At 49.1% G+C, this 24121-nt stretch overlaps 1 protein-coding gene across 2 annotated transcripts in view; it reads left to right on the top strand.

The window, feature by feature from the left end:
- LOC115092963 (zinc finger protein 567-like) overlaps positions 1-24121 on the top strand; it is a 1005854-nt gene that overhangs the window by 251504 nt on the left and 730229 nt on the right. The gene's annotated exons all lie outside the window — the stretch shown is intronic.

The raw sequence follows: 24121 nt of genomic DNA on the forward strand, positions 1-24121 counted from the left end.
GCTCTTGGAGAATGGCCGGAATAAGTGGGGCAGTTTTTCCCTGCGAAACGACGGACCACCTTAGGGTCGTCCCCTTCCACGGCCTGCGCCCCTTGCCCGCGGAGGGCTGAGTGGGAACATCGCCTGTCGGCCCTTGGGACCCCGACGGAGGCTCTTCCGAGTAATCCTCATCCTCCTCTGAAATGGAGTCGCTGTCAGAGTCCTGCGGGACCCCCCTGAGAGGCCGCTTCCCTTTGGGTGGAGCGTGGGGCAAATCCGTGGGGCCCTTGGACCCCTCCTGCGGAAGACCGGACCGAGACGCTCCCCTGGACGCTTCTGGACGACTGCGCTTGCGGCTTTTATAGTGGAGAAGTTTGCGCAACCGCAGTGCAAAAAACCTCAGAAAACTGCCCGGAGCCCGACGAACTCATCGCACTAGCAGCCTCAGGGGACCCGTTCCCCCCGAGACATCCCCTCCCCGCTGGCCCCCGCTCCGGGGAAAAACGCGGGAAGAGGGCCGACATCCCCTGCCGGCTCCCGCGCGATTTCGCGGGCGGAGCCTAAAATGGCCGACACTCCCGCTCTGGGCGGGAAAGCTCTGGAGGCTTGACTGCTGCTGCGCTGCCGCGCGGCGGCGAACAAACAGGCCGCAAACAGCTGCTCTGCGGCGCCCCAGAGGGACCTACACCTCCCGGGATGCAAGAGGAACATGGGTCCTCCCTAGAAAGGCGCGCGCGCGTCGAGCCGCAGGCCCGACAAATCGATCCCCGAGGCATTCGTGCGATCGCGGCGCGAGAAGAAAGCAAAATACAATTAAAATTAAAATTTACCCCCCCGGCAATCGGCGACCCCACCCCGAGGTACCCCGAGACAGAGCCGAACGTAACGGAGAGCCGGCGGGACGCAACTGTAAAAGAAAACTTTTTTTTTTTTTTTTTTTTTTCCAAACCTGTCGCTGTCCTCGGTCCTGGGGCCCTGCTCCAGCGGGGGTGAGTGAACCGGGCTCCCCGGTGTCACCCCCGACGCTGCCACTGGAAAAGCCGGGTCCTCAACCCTGGCAGCGGCCTCAACCGGGGGGGGGGGTAGTCCCCTCAGGACCTCTCAACCCCCCTGGGAGGCAGGGCGGACGGGACATCCTCACAGGAAATTTAAGAAAAATTAAGAAAAAATAAGAAAATACTTTTAAGAAACAAAAGACTGGAACTATAGCAACCAGCACTGACTAAAAAACACAGAAAAAAACTCAACCCTGAATAACAACCAGTACCAGGGCAGGCAGAGGCTGTGACTGCACCTGCACCATCTACTGGAGACAGAGTAAGACTGAGGGGCTGTGACTGACACAGGAGCATATATGGCTCCGCCCACAAGTTTTGCTCTGTCTCCATCTACTGGTGCGGAGTCACAACCCAGGTGTCCTGGACTGATCCTGGTACGTACAGGGAATAATTATTTTCCCTTCTTTTGCTTTATCATTTTTGTATGCATCGTCCTACTTACCTGTTAATAGTAAAAGAATTGAATGTTTACAGTAGAGTAGTGATTTTCTGCATTGTACCCTGTTCCCTGGGGTGGGATGGGAACAACAGGGACACATAAAAGAGAGGTTTGGGTCATTTTGATTATCTATCCCAGAGGCGCTAACGTAACCCACAACCTCCCACTCTGATACTCATACCCATGGGTGCAGGCGGGGGTTATTCTTATGCAGCCCCTCTCCCTTGGCAGCATAATACTTGATGGGGTGCTACAATTGCTTATGGAGCAGCTGGTACAAGAACCAACAAGAGGGGAAATTATTTTAGACCTCGTTCTTACAGTCGCAGGATTTGGTGCAAGAAGTAACAGTGCTGGAACCACTGGGCAATAGTGACCATTAAAGCGCAACTTAGTCAAGTTAGTCTTGAAGAGAGAATCTGCTGACCAGCTGCACATTCAGAGGAGTCTCTGAACAGCTGTAGTGGATGCTACTCCCTGGCAGAGGAGCAGACAGAATCATAACTCACATCTGCTAAATTAGCCACGCCCGGCTCCTCTGCTGACATTGTAGCTGGGAGTGCTGACAACACTCTGTGGGTAGTGCCTCACTGGAGAGGCCACTGGAAGGCTCCACAGAAGCTGGGAATGCTGGAGATGCCCCGGGGAGAAAACTCCATGGTTTGAGCCCTGTCGGAGAGGGCCCAAGAAAGCTTCACTGGAGACACCCTCAGGCAGAATCCTGTCCCTTAGAAAATGAAAACATCTTTCTGGCCTCCAGAGGAGTAGCCTGTGTGACATGAGAACATTGTCTCTAAGTAAAACTGCTGCTAACATATAAAAAACAGAGGCCCAGGGAAAGAGAAGGCATTTGCCAGGACATAGGAGAGAAGGTTAAATAAAATACAAAGTATTCCTGCCTGACCATGAGCAGCAGCAGTGAAGAAAGGGAGGCCTTAAACTACCCCCAGTGTCTTGCTCCAGCAACACGGCCGCCTGCCCCATTAAAAGAAAAAAACAGCCAGCCGACTCTGAGGTGTGACCACAACTGTAGGCCCCTCTGGATACCCTGCTCCACACCACTGCACTGCTCCTCGAGCCTTGTGAGACAAGTGGTAAAAGTCAATCCTCCTGCTTGCAGCATTTTTTTCTTTAACTTCAGAGGAATTTAAAGAAAAAAACCCTGCCCTGTGAGGAGGTGGCCTTAGCTCTCCCACAGACTTCCATGAGCTAAAAATGGTAGCCGTGCCCTTGTCTGCCATGCAGGAACTGGCCAACAAAGAAGCAGCAGCAATATGTCAGGCTGGAGTTGTGATTGTGACTGCAACTCCTTCAGGAGAACCTCTACTGACCAAGCCACTGCCACAAAGACCTGGCAACTCACAACAGGCCCCCAAACAAGTTTTGCAGGGCTGCTCTGTGGTTTTAAAATGGCTGCTGACACCAGGGCACCGGCAGGAAAAGCGTCATCAGTCACAGGGTCCTCCATCACAGATACAAATTCTGTGCTCTGGAAGTCTCCCCAGGCCTTGATGCATCCAAGCCAGTACCTCATACCTCCCCCAGCTGGAATCTTCTCTAAATTGCTTACAGAGCAGATCACAGCGATATCCCACGCACTGCTAGTGTCATCATCATGCTCCCTGCAGAGATCGCAACCCCCAGCAAAGGGAAAAAATAACTTTCCTTGGCTACTTACTCAGGCTCACTCTGACTGTGAACTCTGGAAGAAAAAGTGGTCAGGCTTCTGCTGCTGTGGTCTTCAGCCACAGAGCAGCACAACTTAATCTCTTATATCTACTTTTTTCTCTGTGTACTATATGGTTGCTTTATCAAAAGAAAAGAAAAAAAAACAAACAACAACCCAATATTTAAAGGAGAAGCAGCAGTAAAGCATAGCCTGAGAGCCACAAAAAAAAGGTGGGGGTGGGGAGGCAGAGATGGCAGGGACGGGGGAGGGGCAAACATGCAGGGAAAGAAAGGGAATTCTTCTGTAAGAAGATCCTGGCCTACTCAACTGAGGGAGGGAGCACCAGGCTGTTACCTCAGGAGCTGAGCTCTCTTCTTTCTTCTGTCTTATTATTTCTTGTAGGTTAAAGTTAGTCAAGAAACCTGCTGAAAATGAGGGAGGGAGACCAAGTCTGTCATCTCAAGAGCCCCTTCTCTACATCTTTCCTATTCAACCTACCAGGCCATCAACCACAGCACGGGGTGCTTGCCTGCCACCTGCTGGAGGCAGAGAATACTGGCAGGTTGATGTCAACATGGAGGTATATAATGAGTGGCATCAGCAAGCCTGTTGATCTTTATCTCCATCTGCTGGTTGGCTGCATAACCCACTGGTCTGGTAGGACTGGATGAAGAGGAAGCATCATTCTTCTCTTTTATGAGAGGACATAACATCAAAGACAAGGTTGTGATTTAAACTCAAGAGGATTTCAAATCTGCAGGTCATTTTCCCTATGAGATGTGCAATTTCTATGATGTTACTAAATCAGGAATAGAATGGGTGCATCCAGCTACAAGATATCAGATTGTACAATTCTTCCCAATACACTACATATGTGATTCAGTGTGATTGCCCCGTGATTTATATAGGATAGACCATGCAAGCTGCAATGGACAAAGCATAAAAGCTGTTTGAACACTAGCAGAAGGCAAGTTCCAGTGGTAGAGCATTATATATGGAAGCGGCTTGGGTTTCATCTGTTGAAGTAGTTTATAATTGACTGCATTCCACCTTTCCTTAGCTTCCCTATTAAATGGGAACCGTTTTGGATCTACACACTTGGGAGTGTTTTACCGCAAGGTCTCAAGAAAGAAATAGAGTGGTATATACTTATTTGAACCATGGTTTATTACAACTGAGCTCTTAAATGTTTTTTAAAAATAAGTCTATTTATTAATCATATTCGATGTATATACAAATGATAAAATGTATTATTTTAACTCAATCAATGTTTGTAATATTGTCACAGTTACAAGCTCATATGACTCAGATATCATTTAACCAGTCTTAAGTTTTATTTATCTATTTATTACATTTATTTCCTGCTTATAACAAGCCAGTCATGCTAAGTGGGTTACAATACACAAAAATCATAATAAATCAAAATACAAACATTTTACTTTTACGTTACTTTATTAAAATTTGAAATAATTATTGGATCCGGATATTTTCGTATAGTAATGTAAACATTTGTACTCCCTACTGTAGACTACTGCAATTCCATATATTTGGGCCTTCCCAAGACAGTAATCAAAACCTTACAATTATTGCAGAATGCAGCCACGAGACTGAGCTTGTGTTGCAGTATGAGAGAACGATCTTAACGAGTGTGCACAAATTGTTGTCAATGAATGCTTGTCCTTGGATGAAGACACTACTGACAATTTATAAACCAAATTGGCTCCTACGATCTAAGAATTGTGGCCTTTTGGAAGTGCCATCTGCCAAACATGCTCGTTTGTGTATTACAAGGGAGCAAGCATTTTCAGTAACGGCACCCCGATTGTGGAACACAGTGACCCAAGATATGTGATTAGAAAGTTGTCCTAAGACATTGAGGAGTCGTTTAAAGACCGCCTTATTCAGATAAGATTTTTATTGAATTTTATTCTATGATATACAGCAGTGGTCCCCCAACCTTTTTTGCACCAGGGACCAGCTTCAAGCAAGACCATTTTTCCATGGCCCGGCAGGGCGGGGTGGGGGTGGGGCAGGGGTGGAGTTTTGGTCATATGGGGGCGGGGTTATGGAGGGGGTTGGATTTTAGTGCATATTTATTTAATTATGACATTTATAATGTGAATGTGACTCAACTCACCATAGGTTCAGAATGAGTGGGAGCACCAGGTTTGTTTCCCTTGTTTTCCAAACTTCACACCTCTCTCCTCCACCTGACGCCTTCCCTCTCATGACCTCCCCTGGCTGTAAGCACCAAACCAAGCTCACAGTCATTCTCACACTGAACCCCAGGCAGGCTCCCATTCATACACATGCACACACTAAAGGCAGAGACCCCCTCTCTTTCTTTTTCCAGAAACCTCAGAGCCTCTCTCATTCCTCTGCTGCCACTGGCCCTGCTGCTGCGTGGCTTTTGGGGAGGTGCTGATTGCTGCAACTGGCACTGAAGCCCATTCTGCTGCCTCCTCTGTGCAGGCCCCGTGGGCTTCCAGTTCCTCCATGCTGATCTCGTACATTGTGAGATCCGCATAGAGAAAGTGCTACTCTTGCACATACCCAAAGATTACATGTGTCAATCAATAAAAAGTAATTATTTTTTTTTTTACATTTGCTGTCTGATCTTAGTTTTCTAATCGGTTGGTCACAGGCTTTTTTTTTTCCACCTTCCCTTTCTTATTATTTTGCCAATTCCTTTTATATTGTCTTTTTTTCTATTTCTTTTCTCTCCATCTGTCTTCTTCCCTCAAACACACATTTAGGTTCTCATTCTTACATACTTTATCTCTCTCTCTCTCTCTCTCACACACACACAGGCTCTCACTCTCACATGCTCTCTCTCATACAATCATTCATACACACAGTCTCTCACTGGCACATGCTGTCTGACTCTCACACACACAGGCTCTCTCTCACTCCCACATGCTGTCTTGCTCAAGCACAGGCTCTCACTGTCACATGCTGTCTCTCTCACACATACAGAGGCTCTCACATGCATTCTCTGCAAACATTCAGGTCTTCACTCCCACACACAGTCTCTCATCTCACTCTCACACACAATCTCTCAACTCATCTCATACACGCACACATACACACTCTACTACAGGCCCTCAGCCTCTCTCTCACCTCTGGGCCTCTTCTTTACGGTTCGCCACAGGATGGGCTCTGCCGCGGCCCTGGTCTTCTCGGGCCACGCTGCTCCTCTTCTGCAGGCGGCCGATGCACCTCCTCCTTCCTGCCCTTCCGGCAACATTTTTCTTCCGGGGCCGAACGGGCAGGAAGGAGGAGGAGCACCTGCATGTTTAGATGCGACCTTTTTCCTCGGGCAATGGTGACGTGAGCTCCACCACGGCCCTGCTGATCTTCTTGCTGTGTGTATCCGGCACAAGGCACAACAGTAGTTCACCATTCAACTGCCAGTGGGATGAGGTCCACCAGCGGCCATCGGCAGCTTGGCGCCCCCTAATGCTGTGCTTCCACTGGCCCTGGGCAGCGGGCAGCATCCACCCCACAAAGTGTGCTCTGAGCCGCCGCAGAGCAGAGCACACTGTCAGTGCTTAGTGCTGGTCTGCGGCGGCGCCACGGACCGACAAAAGACCCTCAACAGCCCGGTCCTGATCCACGGACCGGTGGTTGGGGACCCCTGATATACAGTAGTCAGCTACATAATGGTTTGTTTTAATTTTCAACTTGCAAATTTTATCATGAATTTTATTAATTGTACAGTTATGTACTTAGTTGTAGTTGGGTAATAGATCATTATTGTGTGTACTGATTCTATGCTGAGAACGCTGTTTAATGTTTCTGGTTTTTAACCATTGGGTGTGTTTCTAGTTCCCAGTTTAGTGCTACTGCGTAAGCGGGCTATAAATGAATAATTGAAATGAAATTCAACTTAGTTTGTTAATTGCTTAACACAGTGGCCTAAGCCAGTGGTTCTCAACCTTTTTTCTGTCGGGACACACCTGACACATGGTTCTCACATGCATGACACACTGACCCATGATCGTCATGGGGCTAGATGTAAAAGTACAGTTTGCATCCACGGGAACCACCCTGACCCACAATAATGGATGTAAAGCAGAATTATGACATTCCCCATACAACTCACCCTACAAAAAAGATATTCTGGTTCTGGTGTCATCTCAGTAACAGCAACTCAAACTCCTTCTACTTCCAGGCTCAATAGCCCTACTTATGAAAAGACAGCAGTTTACCACCAATGCATGTCCTCTTGAGAAAACACAACAAATAAGACTGATAAAACTCTTACATGCTAGTAAAATATTTCATCTTGGTAACAGACACAGAACCGACCTAACATACTCCCAGGATCTGTAGTAATGCACATAAACTAATCCGCACACATTTACACCTGTATTATGGAATACACTCAAATAGGAGCAACCCTATCTATGAAAAGGCAATACTATAAATATTAAATCAGGCCCTAAAAACCAATACACCTCTTATTAGGAAAACAGAACTAGTAAGCAGCTATAGATCCCCACACAGAAATAATTGTAAAACTATACTAATAAGCAGAATAAATGTTTCTAAACAGCTATGAACAGAATAACATCCAACAATTAAAAACTCATAAAAACTATTTAAAAATTCTCCAAACACCAATAAAATATTTCAAAAAAAGCAGACACATCACATAATATTAAATAATTAAAATGGCAGTCAATCAAGAAAAATAAACTTAAAAAGCCACCTTTACTTACCCCCTCCAGCAGCTCTCCTACTCCTCTTCCATGCAGGCCGTAACACACAGCAGAAGCAGCAGTAGAGGCTAAGCTCTAAACTCATGGTCCTCTTCCTTAATGCCCATGTCTCTCACACACACACACCATACCAGTCATGCCCCCATGACCAGTTTCTGTCTCTCACACACTAATCATCTCCCAGTCTTTGACACACACACCAGTCACCTTCCTGAACAGTTTCTCTCATGCCATACACACACACAGGCTTCCCACTCCCGTGTTCTACTTACATATACGGGCTTCTCACTCTCATAATCATTTTCTCTGTCTCACACACACTCACCAGTCTCTCACTCCCATGCTTGTTCTCTCCACATGCACAGGCTTCTCATTCCCATAATCACGTTCTTTCTCTCTCTCTCACACACACACACACACACACACACACACACACACCAGTCACCTGATCTCTCTCATGCATACACACACACAGGCTTCCCACTCCCATGTTCTTTCAGATATACAGGCTTCTCACTCCCATGCTGTGTCTCACACACACCCAGGTTTCTCACTCCCATGCTCACTCTTCACATGCACAGGTTTCTCATTCCCATAATCACTTTCTTTCTCACACACACACACACACACACACACACACACACACACCATTCACCTGATCTCTCTCATGCATACACACACAGGCTTCCCACTTCCATGTTCTGTCTTACATATACAGGCTTCTCCCTCACATGCTGTGTCTCACACACACCCAGGTTTCTCACTCCCATGCTCACTCTCTTCACATGCACAGGTTTCTCATTCCCATAATCACTTTCTTTCTCACACACACACACACACATCAGTCACCTGATCTCTCTCATGCATACACACACAGGCTTCCCACTTCCATGTTCTGTCTTACATATACAGGCTTCTCCCTCACATGCTGTGTCTCACACACAATCCGGTTTCTCACTCTCATGCTCACTCTCTTCACATGCACAGGCTTCTCATTCCTATAATCACTTTCTCTCTGTTACACACACATACATACACACACACATACAGACACACACACCAGTCTCTCTCTCATTTCCATGCTCGCTCTCCACTGCACAGGCTTCTCATTCCCTGAATCACATTCTTTCTCTCATATTCACACACACCAGTCTCTTTCTCTCACACACCCCGTCACCAATCAGTCTCTCGCTCTCATGCATGCACACACACACAGGCTTCCCACTCCCAAGCTCTCTCTCTCACATAATCAGGCTTCTCACTCCCATGCTTTTTTTCACACACACACACACCCTCCCCCAACAGCAGGCTTCTTATGTCTATGCTTTCTCACATACCCAGATTTCTCACTTCAATGCTTTTTCTCTCTCACACACACACACACATCAGTCACCTCCCTGACTAATGTCTCACATACACATCAGTCATCTCCTTGAGCAGTCACTTTCATTGTCTCTCACATATACACACACATCAGCTCTCTGACCAGTTTCTCTCACTCACACACATGCTCTTAATCACACGCAGGCTGGCTGCTTCTTTCTCACTCACTTCCTCTTCCCGCCCCTCCCCGAGCACAAATGTTAGCTGCAGGAGCCTCCTCCTCCAGCCCCCGCAAGCCAAGAAAGTAGAATTCCATCGACCGCGGGAGGCTCCTGCTGCTCTCTCCTTTCTCGATTACCGGCTGCTTCGATTGCCTGGGGGCGATGATGCTGCTGCTGCCGCTGCTACTTTATCACGCGGCACGGGCCGGCTCTTTCTCCTTCCCGCGCACCGCGTATCACTTCCTGTTCCGGGTCACGGGGGGGGGGGGGGGGGGGCGGGAAGAAGAAAAGGCCCAGCCACAAGTGCCACAGCTTCTTTTAGCGCCACTGCTGTTCCCGCTGGGCTTGATCGTGCTGATAGCCCAGCGGCAACGGCAGCAGGGAAGAAAGAGCAGCGGGAGAGACCGGGAACACGCGACACAGCAGCCGGTGCTTGGCGACACACTAGGGTGTCGCGACACACCGGTTGAGAACCGCTGGCCTAAGCAATGTGCATGATAAAAACATTCATATTTCATTCTCTAAATCAAACATAAAAGTAAATAACAGTGCAAACAGATATAATAATGACCATTTCCCGCAAGAGCTCAAATTATTTAAAAAATTCAATTTGAGACAAACCTAAACTACTACTATGGTAAGCTCGCCTGTACAAAAAGGTTTTAAGTAATGTCTTGAATGTTTTGAGACAATCACAGAATATTACGGTCATGGACCCTTGGGCCGGCTGAGACTGTAGATGGTACACTGTGGGAACCCACAGGAGGCATCCCAGCCGGGAGGCGGTGCTGAAGATCTTCTGGAGAAGCCTTCACCACTGGAAATCCGCGGTTCCCCCAGTAGGGGCCCGTAGGAACCCGGACCTCTTGGACTTAGGCGGGACCCTATGCGAACTAGGATCCGGGCAGCGGCTGAAGAGGTGGATGAAGAGGACGGCTGGACCCAGGGAACTGGAGAGTCTTCACCCTCGGAAGCCCGCAGCTCCCCCAGGAGGAGCCCTTGAGAGCCCGAGCCACTGGGACTTAGGAGAATCTTCTGGGCCAGCGAATACCAGATACCTGAGGTGGTGGAAGAAGCCGAAGTCGGAGTCCAGGAACGGAGCCTGGTCAGAAGCCAGAAGTCAGAGATCCAAACCAAAGCCAGGGACGGAAGCTGAAGACAGAGACATGGGATGGAGCCGGGTTGGAAGCCAGAAGTCAGTCGTCAATACCAAAACCAGGAGCAGAAACTGAAGACAAGTCAGTAGACGAAGCCGGGTCAGAATCCAGAACACAGAAGGGATGATCCAAGATCCCACTCAGCAACTAGTAACTCAGGGGACTGAGTGAACTTCGTTGCAAGGCAGGGGCTTGACCAAGCTGCAGGGTTTAAATACCCTGCAGCATCTGACATCATCTGGAAGCTGTCCCCTTGATTTCCCACACTGGCCCCTTTAAGAGCCGAGCCCCGGCGCGCATGCGTGCCTAGGGGGTGGGGCCCAGCACGTTGGGTCGGCGGCATCTCCCTCATGAAGGGAGAGCAGCGGCGGCAGCCATGTTGGGCCTGGATGACTGAAGAAGAGTCCGCACGGGCCGGGCTGGCTCTGAGGTAGGAGGAGGGACCGGGGCACATCCCGGTCCCATAACAGTACCCCCCTCCTACACCCCCTCCCTGGAGGCCTGGGTTTACCTGGGTGATCTACATGGAACCGATGAAGGAGGTTCTTGTCCAGGATATGGGAAGAAGGCTCCCAGGAATTTATTTATTATATTTATTTAAAAACTTTTCTATACCGTCGTTAAGTGATATCCCATCACAACGGTTTACAAATAGGCACATAAATAAATTTGAAATAGATTTTACTTTAAACAGTGGGTGCCAAAGTTGTTCTACGGTCCGTACCCTTCCCATGAGAGGAGGTATTCCCACCGGCGATGCTGGAACCAAACGTCCAGAATATCCTTCACCACCTCAGTGGTGGTGGGGTCCAGAGGTTTGTCATGAAAGGTGGAGAGCACCACAGGCTTAAGCAGAGACACGTGGAACACGTCATGAATCCGTAAAGTGGACGGTAGTCGTAGCCGGTAGGATACAGCCCCTACTCGCTCCGCCACAGTAAATGAACCAATATACCTGGGGGCCAGGCACATGGAAGAAACCCGTAACCAGATTTTCCTAGTACTCAACCATACTTTACTCCCCGGGAGGAGGACCGGGGCCGAGCGCCGTAGTTTGTCGGCGTACTTCTTTGCCTTGGCAGACGCCAACCAGAGTTTTTCTTGGGTAGAGCTCCAGAGGTTGCGCAGCTGTCGAGCCGTGAGCTGTACTACGGGCAATGGTACCATCAGAGGTATTGGTAAGGGAGGCCGAGGGGTCTTCCCGTAGACCACCTGGAATGGAGATAGGCTGGAGGCTGAGTGCTTATGGCTGTTGTATGAAAACTCTGCCCAGGATAATAAGGTGACCCAATCATTTTGGATGTCTCCCAAGAAGGCCCGAAGAAAGGTTTTAAAGGACTGATTAGTGTGTTCAGCTTGGCCGTTGCCTTGGGGGTGGAACGCCGTGGTCAGGTCGAGTTGCACCCCAAACTTCCTGCAGAGGGCTTTCCAGTACTTTGCCGTAAACTGAGGGCCCCGATCGGAGGCTATATGCAGGGGGGAGCCCATGCAGATGAAAGACGTGTTGCGTGAAAAGAACTGCCAGCTCTGGTGCCGTGGGTAACTTAGCAAGCGGTACAAAATGGGCCATCTTAGAGAACCTGTCGACTCTGACCCAGATCATGGTCTTCCCTTCAGAGACAGGTAGATCCACAATAAAATCAGTGGACAGGTGGGTCCAGGGCTCGGTTGGAATAGGTAGAGGCTGAAGGAGTCCCCAAGGACGTCCATGTGGGGGCTTCTGCCGGGCACACGTAGGGCAAGAATGGACGTAGCTGTGGACATCCTTTTTGATTTGGCGCCACCAATTAAAACTCAGTCAGCAAGTCCAGGGTCTGGGCTACTCCTGGGTGTCCTGCGGACAGTGAATCATGGGCCTATGCTAGCACTTTCCTACGCAGGTGAGTGGGCACCATAGTCTTCCCAGCGGGAGCTACCTCGGAAGCAGCGAGGAGCACCTTGGCAGGATCAAGGATATATTGGGGTGACGGTGGAGTATCCTCGGTCTCGGCAGTGCAGGACAGGGCGTCCGCCCGGATAGGCCGGTCAGTAGCAAAGGATGAAATTAACAGATCGATACTGTAACGTGCGGTTGAAGATTTCCCGTCCGTAACATGCTGTGGGCGCACAATTCAGACGCGTAAGGTGATCCTGAGATACAGTCTCCAGTTTCACGCGTCCTTAGCACTTCTTAAAACAGACACATAACCCTTTCCGCACCCAGCATGTATATGATATGTAAATGAACAAATTAGCTGTTTAATGAAGGAATTAGCTATTCCCCTCCGATACTGTGACGCGCGCTCAGATTATCTCCTTAGTAACCAGCTATTTTGCCGCGGCCTTAACATGTTAGTTTACCGCCTACCCTCTACTAGGTGTTAGTGTGGTGTTCGAACCGCTACATAAAGGAATGTACCATGGACGACCTCTATATATATATATTTGCAGCGGAAAGTGTAAAAAAAACAAAAATATGTATAAATACCTGTCACTTTCCTGTCACTTTCCGAATCCCCCAGGCGTGCGGTCATCCAGGCGGCGGCGGGAGCCAGCAGGCGGGTGGGCGCGCGTTGGGTCCAGGCGGCCGGCGGGCGGGTGGGTGCCCGTTCATCCAGGTGGCGGTGGCGGCGGGAGCTGGGGGGCGGGTGGGCGCGTGTTCGATCGAGGCGGCGGTGGGAGCCGGCGGGCGGGTGGGCGCGTGTTCGAACAAGGTGGCGGTGTAGGCCAGCGGGCGGGTGGGCGCGTGTTCGATCCAGGCCGCGGGCGGGTGGGCGCGCATTGATCCAGGCGGAGGGAGCCGGCGGCGAAAGCGGCCTCCGGCAGCCCCCACCGGAAGTGAATGAATGCGCGCCTGTGCAACCCGTGTGATTTCGGCGCTCAAGGCGTGACGTCACGACGCCTGACGTCACGGCATGTGACTGCCTTTAGCGCCGAAATCGCACAGGTCGCACAGGCGCGCATTCATTCACTGTCAGCGGGGGCTGCCGGAGGCCGCTTTCGCCGCCGGCTCCCTCTGCCTGGATGAATGCGCGCCTGTGCGATTTCGGTGAAATCGCACGGGTCGCACAGGCGCGCATTCATTCACTGCCGGCGGCCGCTTTTGCCGCCGGCTCCCTCTGCCTGGATGAATGCGTGCCCACCCGCCCGCGGCCTGGATCGAACACGCGCTCGCCCGCCCACCGGCTCCCACCACCGCCTTGATCGAACGCGCGCCCACCCGCCCGCCTGAAACCAACGTGCGCCCACCCACCCCCCGGCTCCCGCCGCCGCCTGGACCCAACGCGCGCCCACCCGCCCGCTGGCTCCCGCCGCCGCCTGGATGAACGCACGCCTGGGGTATTCGGAAAGTGACAGGTATTTATACATATTTTTGGTTTTTGGTTTTTTACACTTCCTGGTGCCTGTCATTTCAATTGTCAGTTGAAATGACATTTGAAATGACAGGTACCAGCGCACCCAGGTTACTGTATAGGCGCTGTATTAAGCGCCTATACAGTAAATGGGTTGCGCGGGGCCTAACCCGTCGCCTAGCGCTTCACAGACGCGGCATGCATTTGCATGCAATTAGAAGAGAGTATTGAGCGCTAGGTGAAGAGAACTGTGCGTGCAGGGAACGAGGGTGCGCCTGGCAATGCCACACTCTTTCAAACGTGGCATAACTGTATCGATCTGTAAATCAGCTAAAGAACAGGGACCACTAGGCCTGCCGGGGATGAGGCGCTGAGCTCGGCACAGGTACTCTAGGTTCTTGTGGTCCGTATACACAATCACTGGGTGCTGGGCCTCCTCCAACCACTGGCGCCATTCTTTGAAGGCCATCTTATGGCTAGGAGTTCTTTGTCTCCGATACCATAATTTCTTTCTGCAGGTGAGAATTTCCTGGAGAAGTAGGAGCATGGCAGCGCTTTACCACTTCCTGATAGTTGGCTCAGAACAGCCCCGACCGCAATGTCGGAGGCGTCGACCTCCACAATGAACTGGCATTGGGGATCTTGGTAATGTAGGCAGGTGTCCTCCAAAAATGCTTCCTTCAGGGCCACAAAGGCCTGGCGTGCTTCCGACGACCATTTTCTTGCGTCCGCCCCTTTCCTTGTAAGTGCTGTTAGAGGAGCCACCTTGCTGGAGTAGTGCGGGATGAATTGCCTATAGAAGTTAGCGAATCCTAAGAATCATTGAAGTGCTTTTACTCCTATGGGTTGGGGCCAGTCTTGAATGGCGGATACCTTTTCTGGGTCCATCCTGAACCCCGTGGCTGAAACAGTGTAACCCAAGAAAGGGAGTGATTCTTGCTCGAAGAGACATTTCTCAAACTTTGCGAACAACCGATTCTCCCTCAAAATCTGTAGTACTTGCCTCACGTGTTGACGATGAGCCTTCAGATCCTTAGGGGGCGGATTTTCAGAGCCCTGCTCGCCTAAATCCGCCTAAATCCGGGCGGATTTAGGCGAGCAGGGCCCTGCGCGCCGGTGCGCCTATGTTCAATAGGCCTACCGGCGCGCGCAGACCCCGGGACTCACGTAAGTCCCGGGGTTTTCCGAGGGGGGCGTGTCGGGGCGGGCCCGAGCCGCGCGGCGTTTTGGGGGCGTGTCGGCAGCGTTTTGGGGGTGGGCCCAGGGGCGTGGTTACGGCCCGGGGCGGTCCGGGGGCGTGTCCGCGCCCTCCGGACCCGCCCCCGGACCGTAAGGTCCTTTGGGGGTGGGCCCCTGGGCCCCTGGGCCCACCCCCAAAGGACCGGCCCTGTCTAAGCCCCCTCGACAAAGGTAAGGAGGGGGCTTAGACAGGGCCGGGCGGGTGGGTTAGGTAGAGGAAGGGAGGGGAAGGTGAGGGGAGGGCGTTAGAGGATTCCCTCCGAGGCCGCTCCGATTTCGGAGCGGCCTCGGAGGGAACGGGGGGTAGGCTGCGCGGCTCGGCGCGCGCCGGCTATACAGAATCGATAGCCTTGCGCGCGCCGATCCAGGATTTTAGCGGATACGCGCGGCTACGCACGTATCTACTAAAATCCCGCGTACTTTTGCTTGCGCCTGATGCGCCAGCAAAAGTACGCCTATTCGCGCGGTCTGAAAATCTACCCCTTAGAGTAGATCAGTACATCGTCTAGGTAGACAATGACAGAGGAGTTGAGCATCTCTTGAAGCACCTCATTCATGAGGTGTTGGAAGACTGCTGGAGCGTTACATAGCCCAAAAGGCATTACCAAGTATTCGTAATGTCCGTCCCGGGTATTGAAAGCCGTTTCCATTCATCCCCAGGACGGATGCATACCAGATTGTATGCCCCACGAAGGTCAAGCTTGGTAAATACCTTGGCTCCTTGTAGACGGTCAAGAAGTTCAGGAATCAAGGTTAACAGATACCGATCCCGCCGGGTGATGCTGTTCAGTCCCCAGTAATCTACGCAAGGTCGGAGGGACCTGTCCTTCTTCGCTGCGAAGAAGAACCCCGCTCCAGCCGGGAATTTGGAGGGTCGAATGAATCCTCGGTCCAGGTTCTCCCGGATATAAGCGGACATGGCTTGCGTCTCCGGAAGGGACAACGGGTATACCCATCCTCGTGGCGGTGTGGTACCCGGGAGCAAATTGATCGCACAGTCAAAGGGGCGGTGCTCAGGGAGTATCTTGGCCTTTTCCTTGGAAAAGATATCGAGGTAGTCTTGGTAATGTGGAGGCAGTGCCAAGGAAGTCATCAGGAGAGGTACCGGTGTTCGAGGAACGGCGACCAAACAGGAGTTGAAGCACAATGGCCCCCAGGACGCCACCTGGAGGGTATCCCATGAGATTTCAGGAGCGTTCTTCCGCAGCCAAGGTAGCCCCAGGATGACCGGATGCATGGATCTCTCCAGGACGAGGAATGAAATCTCCTCCATATGCAAAATACCAGTGTGTAACGTGAGAGGCCTGGTACGAGTATCAATGGTCCATGGAAGAAGTCTCCCCTGAATAGAGGACACACGAAGCGGGGGTCTCTGGGGTTGAACCGCAATCTGGAGTTGCTGGACCAAGTCCTTGAAGATGAAGTTTCCCTGGCTCCAGAGTCAATCAGGGCTAGCGTATCGAATTCTCCTTCAGGAAGGAGTAAGGTCACCGGGACAGTGCATGAGGAGGCAGAAGTAGTGTGACCTAGGGTTAGCTCCCCGACTGTCCCTAAGTCCGAGCGTTTCCCGGACGCTCGCTACAGTGGGCAAGGAAGTGGCCCTTGCCAGCGCAATACAAGCACAGGCCCAGGGACTGACGTCTTCTCCTTTCTTCCTGAGAGATAGGCTCCCGACCCACCTGCATGGGTTCAGGATTTAGAGCCCCAGAGAGACAGAAGGGGAGCGCCCGTTGCGAGAAGGTGTAGTTCCGGAGCTCCCGGGTCTGGGGGCAGACCTCCTCTCCTGGAACCAGTGTTGGATACGGCGGTCCACGTGGCTCGCCAGATCAATGACATTGTTCAAGTCGTCCGGGAGATCTCTGTCCGCCAACTCATCCTGAAGTCTCGGGGAGAGACTTTCCAAAAAGATGCCATGCAGGCTTTCACTTCCCCAGTTTAATTCGGCGGCAAGAGTTTAGAAGTCCACAGCGTGTTCGGCCAAAGGACGGTTACCCTGCCTCAGCTGGAGCAGTTTGGATGTGGCAGTAGGTCTGCGGGAGGACTCATCGAAGACCCGCCGAAAGGCGGTGAAGAACTGTACCAGATTGGCTAGGCAGGAGTCCTGACGTTCCCACAGGGTGGAGGCACACGCCAACCGTCTCCCATCCAACAGGGAGATATTATAGCTCGTCTTAACCAGTCCGTCGTGAACTGAGCGGGAAGGAGATTGAAGCGAATATAGCACTGTTCAGGAACCCTCGGCAAAGCTTTCCATCTCCTGAAAACCGTGAGGGTGCTGGCATCTGAATGGGTACCACTGATCCAGTATTGTCTCAGCTCTAGGTACTGGGGAACTGGAGTCAGCGGCTCCGCTAACGTGGTCAGCTAGTCCCTGTACTGTAGCCATCAGGGACTCAAGGCAAGTTTGCTGCTGTTGCAGTCTCTGCAATACCCGGGATGGCTTTCAAGCCCACAAGATCCGCTGGGTCCACAGTCTTGCAAACTGTTACGGTCGTGGACTCTTGGGCCGGCTGAGACAATAGATCAGGGTGGGCAAGTCCGGTCCTCGAGGGCTGCAAACCAGTCGGGTTTTCAGGATACCCCTAATGAATATGCATGAAATAGATTTGCATACAACTGAGGCAGTGTGTATGCAGGTCTCTCTCATGCATATTCATTAAGGATATCCTGAAAACCCGACTAGTTTGCAGCCCTCGAGGACCGGAATTGCCCACCCCTGCTCTAGATGGTATACTGTGGGACACCACAGGAGGTGTCTCAGCCAGGAGACGGCGCTGAAGATCTTCTGGAGAAGCCTTAAGAACATAAGAACATTCCATACTGGGTCAGACCAAGGGTCCATCAAGCCCAGCATCCTGTTTCCAACAGTGGCCAATCCAGGCCATAAGAACCTGGCAAGTACCCAAAAACTAAGTCTATTCCATGTTATCGTTGCTAGTAATAGCAGTGGCTATTTTCCAAGTCAACTTAATTAATAGCAGGTAATGGACTTCTCCAAGAACTTATCCAATCCATTTTTAAACACAGCTATACTAACTGCACTAACCACAACCTCTGGCAACAAATTCCAGAGTTTAATTGTGCGTTAAGTAAAAAAGAACTTTCTCCGATTAGTTTTAAATGTGCCACATGCTAACTTCATGGAGTGCCCCCTAGTCCGAAAGAGTAAATAACCGATTCACATCTACCCGTTCTAGACCTCTCATGATTTTAAACACCTCTATCATATCCCCCCTCAGCCGTCTCTTCTCCAAGCTGAAAAGTCCTAACCTCTTTAGTCTTCCTCATAGAGGAGCTGTTCCATTCCCCTTATCATTTTGGTAGCCCTTCTCTGTACCTTCTCCATCGCAATTATATCTTTTTTGAGATGTGGCGACCAGAATTGTAGACAGTATTCAAAGTGCGGTCTCACCATGGAGCGATACAGAGGCATTATGACATTTTCCGTTTTATTCACCATTTCCTTTCTAATAATGCCCAACATTCTGTTTGCTTTTTGACTGCCGCAGCACACTGAACCGACGATTTCAATGTGTTATCCACTATGACGCCTAGATCTCTTTCTTGGGTTGCATTACCTAATATGGAACCTAACATTGTGTAACTATAGCATGGGTTATTTTTCCCTATATGCATCACCTTGCACTTATCCACATTAAATTTCATCTGCCATTTTGATGCCCAATTTTCCAGTCTCACAAGGTCTTCCTGCAATTAATCACAATCTGCTTGTGTTTTAACTACACTGAACAATTTTGTATCATCTGTCAATTTGATTATCTCACTCGTCGTATTTTTTTCCAGATCATTTATAAATATATTGAAAAGTAAAGGTCCCAATACAGATCCCTGAGGCACTCCACTGCCCACTCCCTTCCACTGAGAAAATTGTCCATTTAATCCAACTCTCTGTTTCCTGTCTTTTAGCCAGTTTGCAATCCATGAAAGGACATTGTCACCTATCCCATGACTTTTTACTTTTCGTAGAAGCCTTTCATGAGGAACTTTGTCAAATCCTTCTGAAAATCTAAGTACACTACATGTACCAGTTCACCTTTATCCACATGTTTATTAACTCTTTCAAAAAAGAGAAGGAGATTTGTGAGGCAAGACTTGCCTTGGGTAAAGCCATGCTGACTTTGTTCCATTAAACAATGTCTTTCTATATGTTCTGTGATTTTGATGTTTAGAACACTTTCCACTTTTTTTCCTGGCACTGAAGTCAGGCTAACCGGTCTGTAGTTTCCCGGATCGCCCCTGGAGCCCTTTTTAAATATTGGGGTTACATTAGCTATCCTCCAGTCTTCAGGTACAATGGATGATTTTAATGATAGGTTACAAATTTTTACTAATATGTCTGAAATTTCATTTTTTAGTTCCTTCATAACTCTGGGGTATATACCATCTGGTCCAGGTGATTTACTACTCTTCAGTTTGTCAATCAGGTCTACCACATCTTCTAGGTTCATCGGGATTTGATTCAGTCCATCTGAATCATTACTCATGAAAACCTAATCCAGTACGGGTACCTCCCCAACATCCTCTTCATTAAACACCGAAGCAAAGAAGTCATTTAATCTTTCCGCAATGGCCTTATCTTCTCTAAGTGCCCCTTTAACCCCTCGATCATCTAACGGTCCAACTGACTCCCTCACAGGCTTTCTGCTTTGGATATATTTTAAAAAGTTTTTACTGTGAGTTTTTGCCTCTACAGCCAACTTCTTTTCAAATTCTCTCTTCGCCTATCTTATCAATGTCTTACATTTAACTTACCATCGTTTATGCATTATCCTATTTTCTTCTGTTGGATCCTTCTTCCAATTTTTGAATGAAGATCTTTCAGCTAAAATATCTTCTTTCACCTCCCCTTTTAACCATGCCGGTAATCGTTTTGCCTTCTTTCCACCTTTCTTAATGTGTGGAATACATCTGGACTGTGCTTCTAGGATGGTATTTTTTAACAATGACCATGCCTCTTGCACACTTTTTACTTTTGTAGCTGCTCCTTTCAGTTTTTTTCTAACAATTTTTCTCATTTTATCAAAGTTTCCCTTTTGAAAGTTTAGCACCAGAGCCGTGGATTTGCAAACTGTTCCTCTTCCAGTCATTAATTCAAATTTGATCATATTATGATCACTATTGCCAAGCGGCCCCACCACCATTACCTCTCTCACCAAATCCTGTGCTCCACTGAGAATTAGATCTAAAATTGCTCCCTCTCTCTTCGGTTCCTGAACCAATTGCTCCATAAAGCTATCATTTATTCAATCCAGAAACGTTATCTCTCTAGCGTGTCCCGATGATACATTTACCCAGTCAATATCGGGGTAATTGAAGTCTCTCATTATTACCGCACTACCAATTTGGTTAGCTTCCCTAATTTCTCTTAGCATTTCACTTTCCGTCTCATCATCTTGACCAGGTGGATGGTAGTTTACTCCTATCACTATAGTCTTCCCCGACACACAAGGGATTTCTACCCATAAAGATTCAATTTTGCATTTAGTCTCATGGAGGATGTTTATCCTGTTGGACTCTATGCCATCCCTGACATAGAGCACCACACCTCCTCCCGAGTGCTCCTCTCTGTCATTGCGATATAATTTGTCCCCTGGTATAGCACTGTCCCATTGGTTATCCTCTTTCCACCATGTCTCTGAGATGCCAATTAAGTCTATGTCATCATTCACTGCTATACATTCTAATTCTCCCATCTTACTTCTTAGACATCTGGCATTAGTATACAAACATTTCAAAGTTTGTTTTTTGTTTGTATTTTCATTCTGCTTTTTAATTGATAGGGATAAGTTAGAATTTTTTAGCTCAGTGAGTTTTTAGTTATAGGCACTTGGACTACTTTTCTTATTATTGGAACCTCACTGTCGGGATGCCCTAATTCTAATGCATCATTAGTATCCTTTGAAGATGCCTCTCTCTGAACCATGCGCTGCTGAGTGACTGTCGGCTTTCCCCTTTGTTCTAGTGTAAAAGCTGCTCTATCTCCTTTTTAAAGGTTAGCGCCTGGTTAAGGTGGAGCCCATCCTTTCGGAAGAGACTCCCCCTTCCCCAAAAGTTCCCCAGTTCCTAACAAAACTGAATCCCTCTTCCTTGCACCATCGTCTTATCCACGCATTGAGACTCCGGAGCTCTGACTACCTCTGGTGACCTGCGCGTAGAACAGGGAGCATTTCAGAGAATGCTACCCTGGAGGTTCTGGATTTAAGCTTTCTACCTAAGAGCCTAAGTTTGGCTTCCAGAACCTCCCTCCCACATTTTCCTATCTCAATGGTGCCCACATGTACCATGACAGCCGGCTCCTCCCCAGCATTGTCTAAAATCCTATCTAGGTGAAGCGTGAGGTCCACCACCTTCGCACCAGGTAGATATGTTACCAGGCGATCCTCACGCGCACCAGCCACCCAGCTGTCTACATTCCTAATAATCGAATCACCAACTATGACGGCCGACCTAACCTTTCCCTCATGGGCAGTAGGCCTTGGGGAGATATCCTCGGTGCGAAAGGACAATGTATCTCCTGGAGAGCAGGTCCTTGCTAAAGGATCCTTTCCTGCTGCACCGGCCAAAGAGGTGGATGAAGAGGACGGCTGGACCCAGGGAACCCAGGGGACTCTCCAGGGAACTAAGAGTCTTCACCCTCGGACACTCGCGGCTCCCCCGGGAGGAGCCCGTGAAAGCCCGAGCCGCTGGGACTTAGGAGAATCTTCTAGGCCAGCGAGTACCGGATACCTGAGGTGGTGGAAAAAGCCGAAGTCGGAGTCCAGGAACGGAGCCGGGTCAGAAGTCAGAGATCCAAACCAAAGCCAGGGACGGAAGCTGAAGACAGAGTCGTGGGACGGAGCTGGGTGGAAGCCAGAAGTCAGACGTCAATATCAAAATAAGGAGCGGAAACTGAAGACAAGTCAGGAGACGAAGCCGGGTCAGAAGCCAGAAGACGGAAGGGATGATCCAAGATCCCACGCAGCAACTAGTAACTCAGGGGACTGAGTGAACCTCGTTGCAAGGCAGGGACTTGACCAAGCTGCAGGGTTTAAATATCCTGCAGAATCTGACATCGTCTGGAAGCCGTCCCCTTGATTTCCCGCTCTGGCCCCTTTAAGAGCCGAGCACACGCGCGCGCCTAGGGGGCGGGGCCCAGCGCATCGGGTCAGCGGCATCTCCCTCGCGAAGGGAGAGCCGCCGCGGTAGCCATGTTGGGCCTGGACGGCCGAAGATGAGTCCGCGCGGGCCGGGCCGGGCCAGCCCTAAGGTAGGAGGAGGGACTGGGGCACAGTCCGGTCCTGTAACACAGAAGAGTAGCTCTACTGGAAAAGAATTCCACAGTATTGGCACGGCCACAGAGAAGGCACAATCCCTCATCTCCAACAGGAGTGCACTTCATGACAACCGTCATTTTATAAATGTTGGAATATGTCATGAAGGGATGTCAAGCAATCCTCTTTCAAAGGACCCAAGCAAGCATGTCAGCTGATATAGTTTTAAGGAGCATGGGCAGGAATCCAAATATAATTAGTATTTTATATTCCATCTGCTGTACTAGGGGATGTCAGTGTAGCTCAATGAGAACTAGTGTTATATGCTCATTTCGAGGTGTTCCAAAGATAACACAGGCTTCCGAATTTAGCAATAGTTGAAGAGGACTCAAGGATATGTCATGAAGGCCAAGGTAAAGTTCATTACCATGATCAATAAGCAGTAAAATGGAAGCATGGACTACTGTATGAAAATCAGCTCTTTCCAAAAGGATTTTAAAAACAGAAACCACAGGGAGTTTATAGAAACAAGCTCTAATGACAGATCTAATATGTGGGTGAAAAGTAAGATTGGAATCTAGCCACACATGATAGAAAAGTAATGTTATCAATAACAATAGATCTGATGGTTTTGGAAGGTGTTCTCTGAATCAAAAGAAAGTCCAAATTCGACATGTTCAGAATCAGCTTGTTGAGGTATAGCCATTTGCTGATGGTTGCGAGGCAAAGCTGCTGAGGCTCTGTTGTATCTTGCCTTTTAGTGTGAGTAAGGCTGAAAAACTGTATGTCGTCTGCAGATATTTTCTATACATGTATCTGCATATATTTTTTGAATTCTGTATTGTATTTGGTCAATTTTCAGTTTCTCTCAAGATTTATAAAATGATGGTGTTTTCTGTTTCTATAGGATGAGCTATTATGAGCAGCATTGAAGCTGAATGAACAGTGGAGCTCTAATGAACAGTGGAGCTTAGAAACACTGAGCTGGTGTCAGGTTTTCACATGTCCTTTCTAGCGGATGGTGTTGATAATCCTGCTTCTAGGAAAAGATGAGTAACACAAATTTTTAGGGAACTTTTTAACACATAAAGAAATCATACATAATAATTTTCACAGTTATTTTTAAAACTGGTTATTACACACAGTATGTAGGGACCTTTCTTTTCAGTTTTTTTACATTTTTGCTGGGAATTTCAATGTTATAACAAAAAAATAGCTGTAGAAAAATGAGTTTGTTAAAACACAGAGGTGAAAAATTAGTGGAAAAGTAATTTTGCCACTGATTGTTTTTGTTATAACATTGACATTTTCAGGAAAAATCAAATCAAATCTGAAAACAAAGGTTCCTAACATTATTCAATATATAGCACTTGTGGCAGTGCACGATGGCATCTCAGTATGAGGGTCATGTCTATGGTACTGAGTTCTATATTATAGCAGAATTCAATTTCTGATATGTTGAAAATCACAAACTATAGCTCCAGAGCAATGCAGCAAGAAGAGTGGCATCAACACCCCAGTGCTCTGTGTAGGGGCCAACATAGGCCAAAGACAGTCATGAACACTCCAGGTAATCTTCAGAGGAGGAAAGGTCACCAACAAGAGTGGCATGAACACTACAAGGCACCTAAAGACAAAAAAGCAGCAACAACAATTCAGTGGTAGGGACAGACCAAAACCAAGCGAGAAGGGCAAAGCAGCAGCACAGA

This window comes from Rhinatrema bivittatum, chromosome 1 (genome assembly GCF_901001135.1).
Source record: "Rhinatrema bivittatum chromosome 1, aRhiBiv1.1, whole genome shotgun sequence".
Taxonomy (NCBI): Eukaryota; Metazoa; Chordata; class Amphibia; order Gymnophiona; family Rhinatrematidae; genus Rhinatrema; species Rhinatrema bivittatum.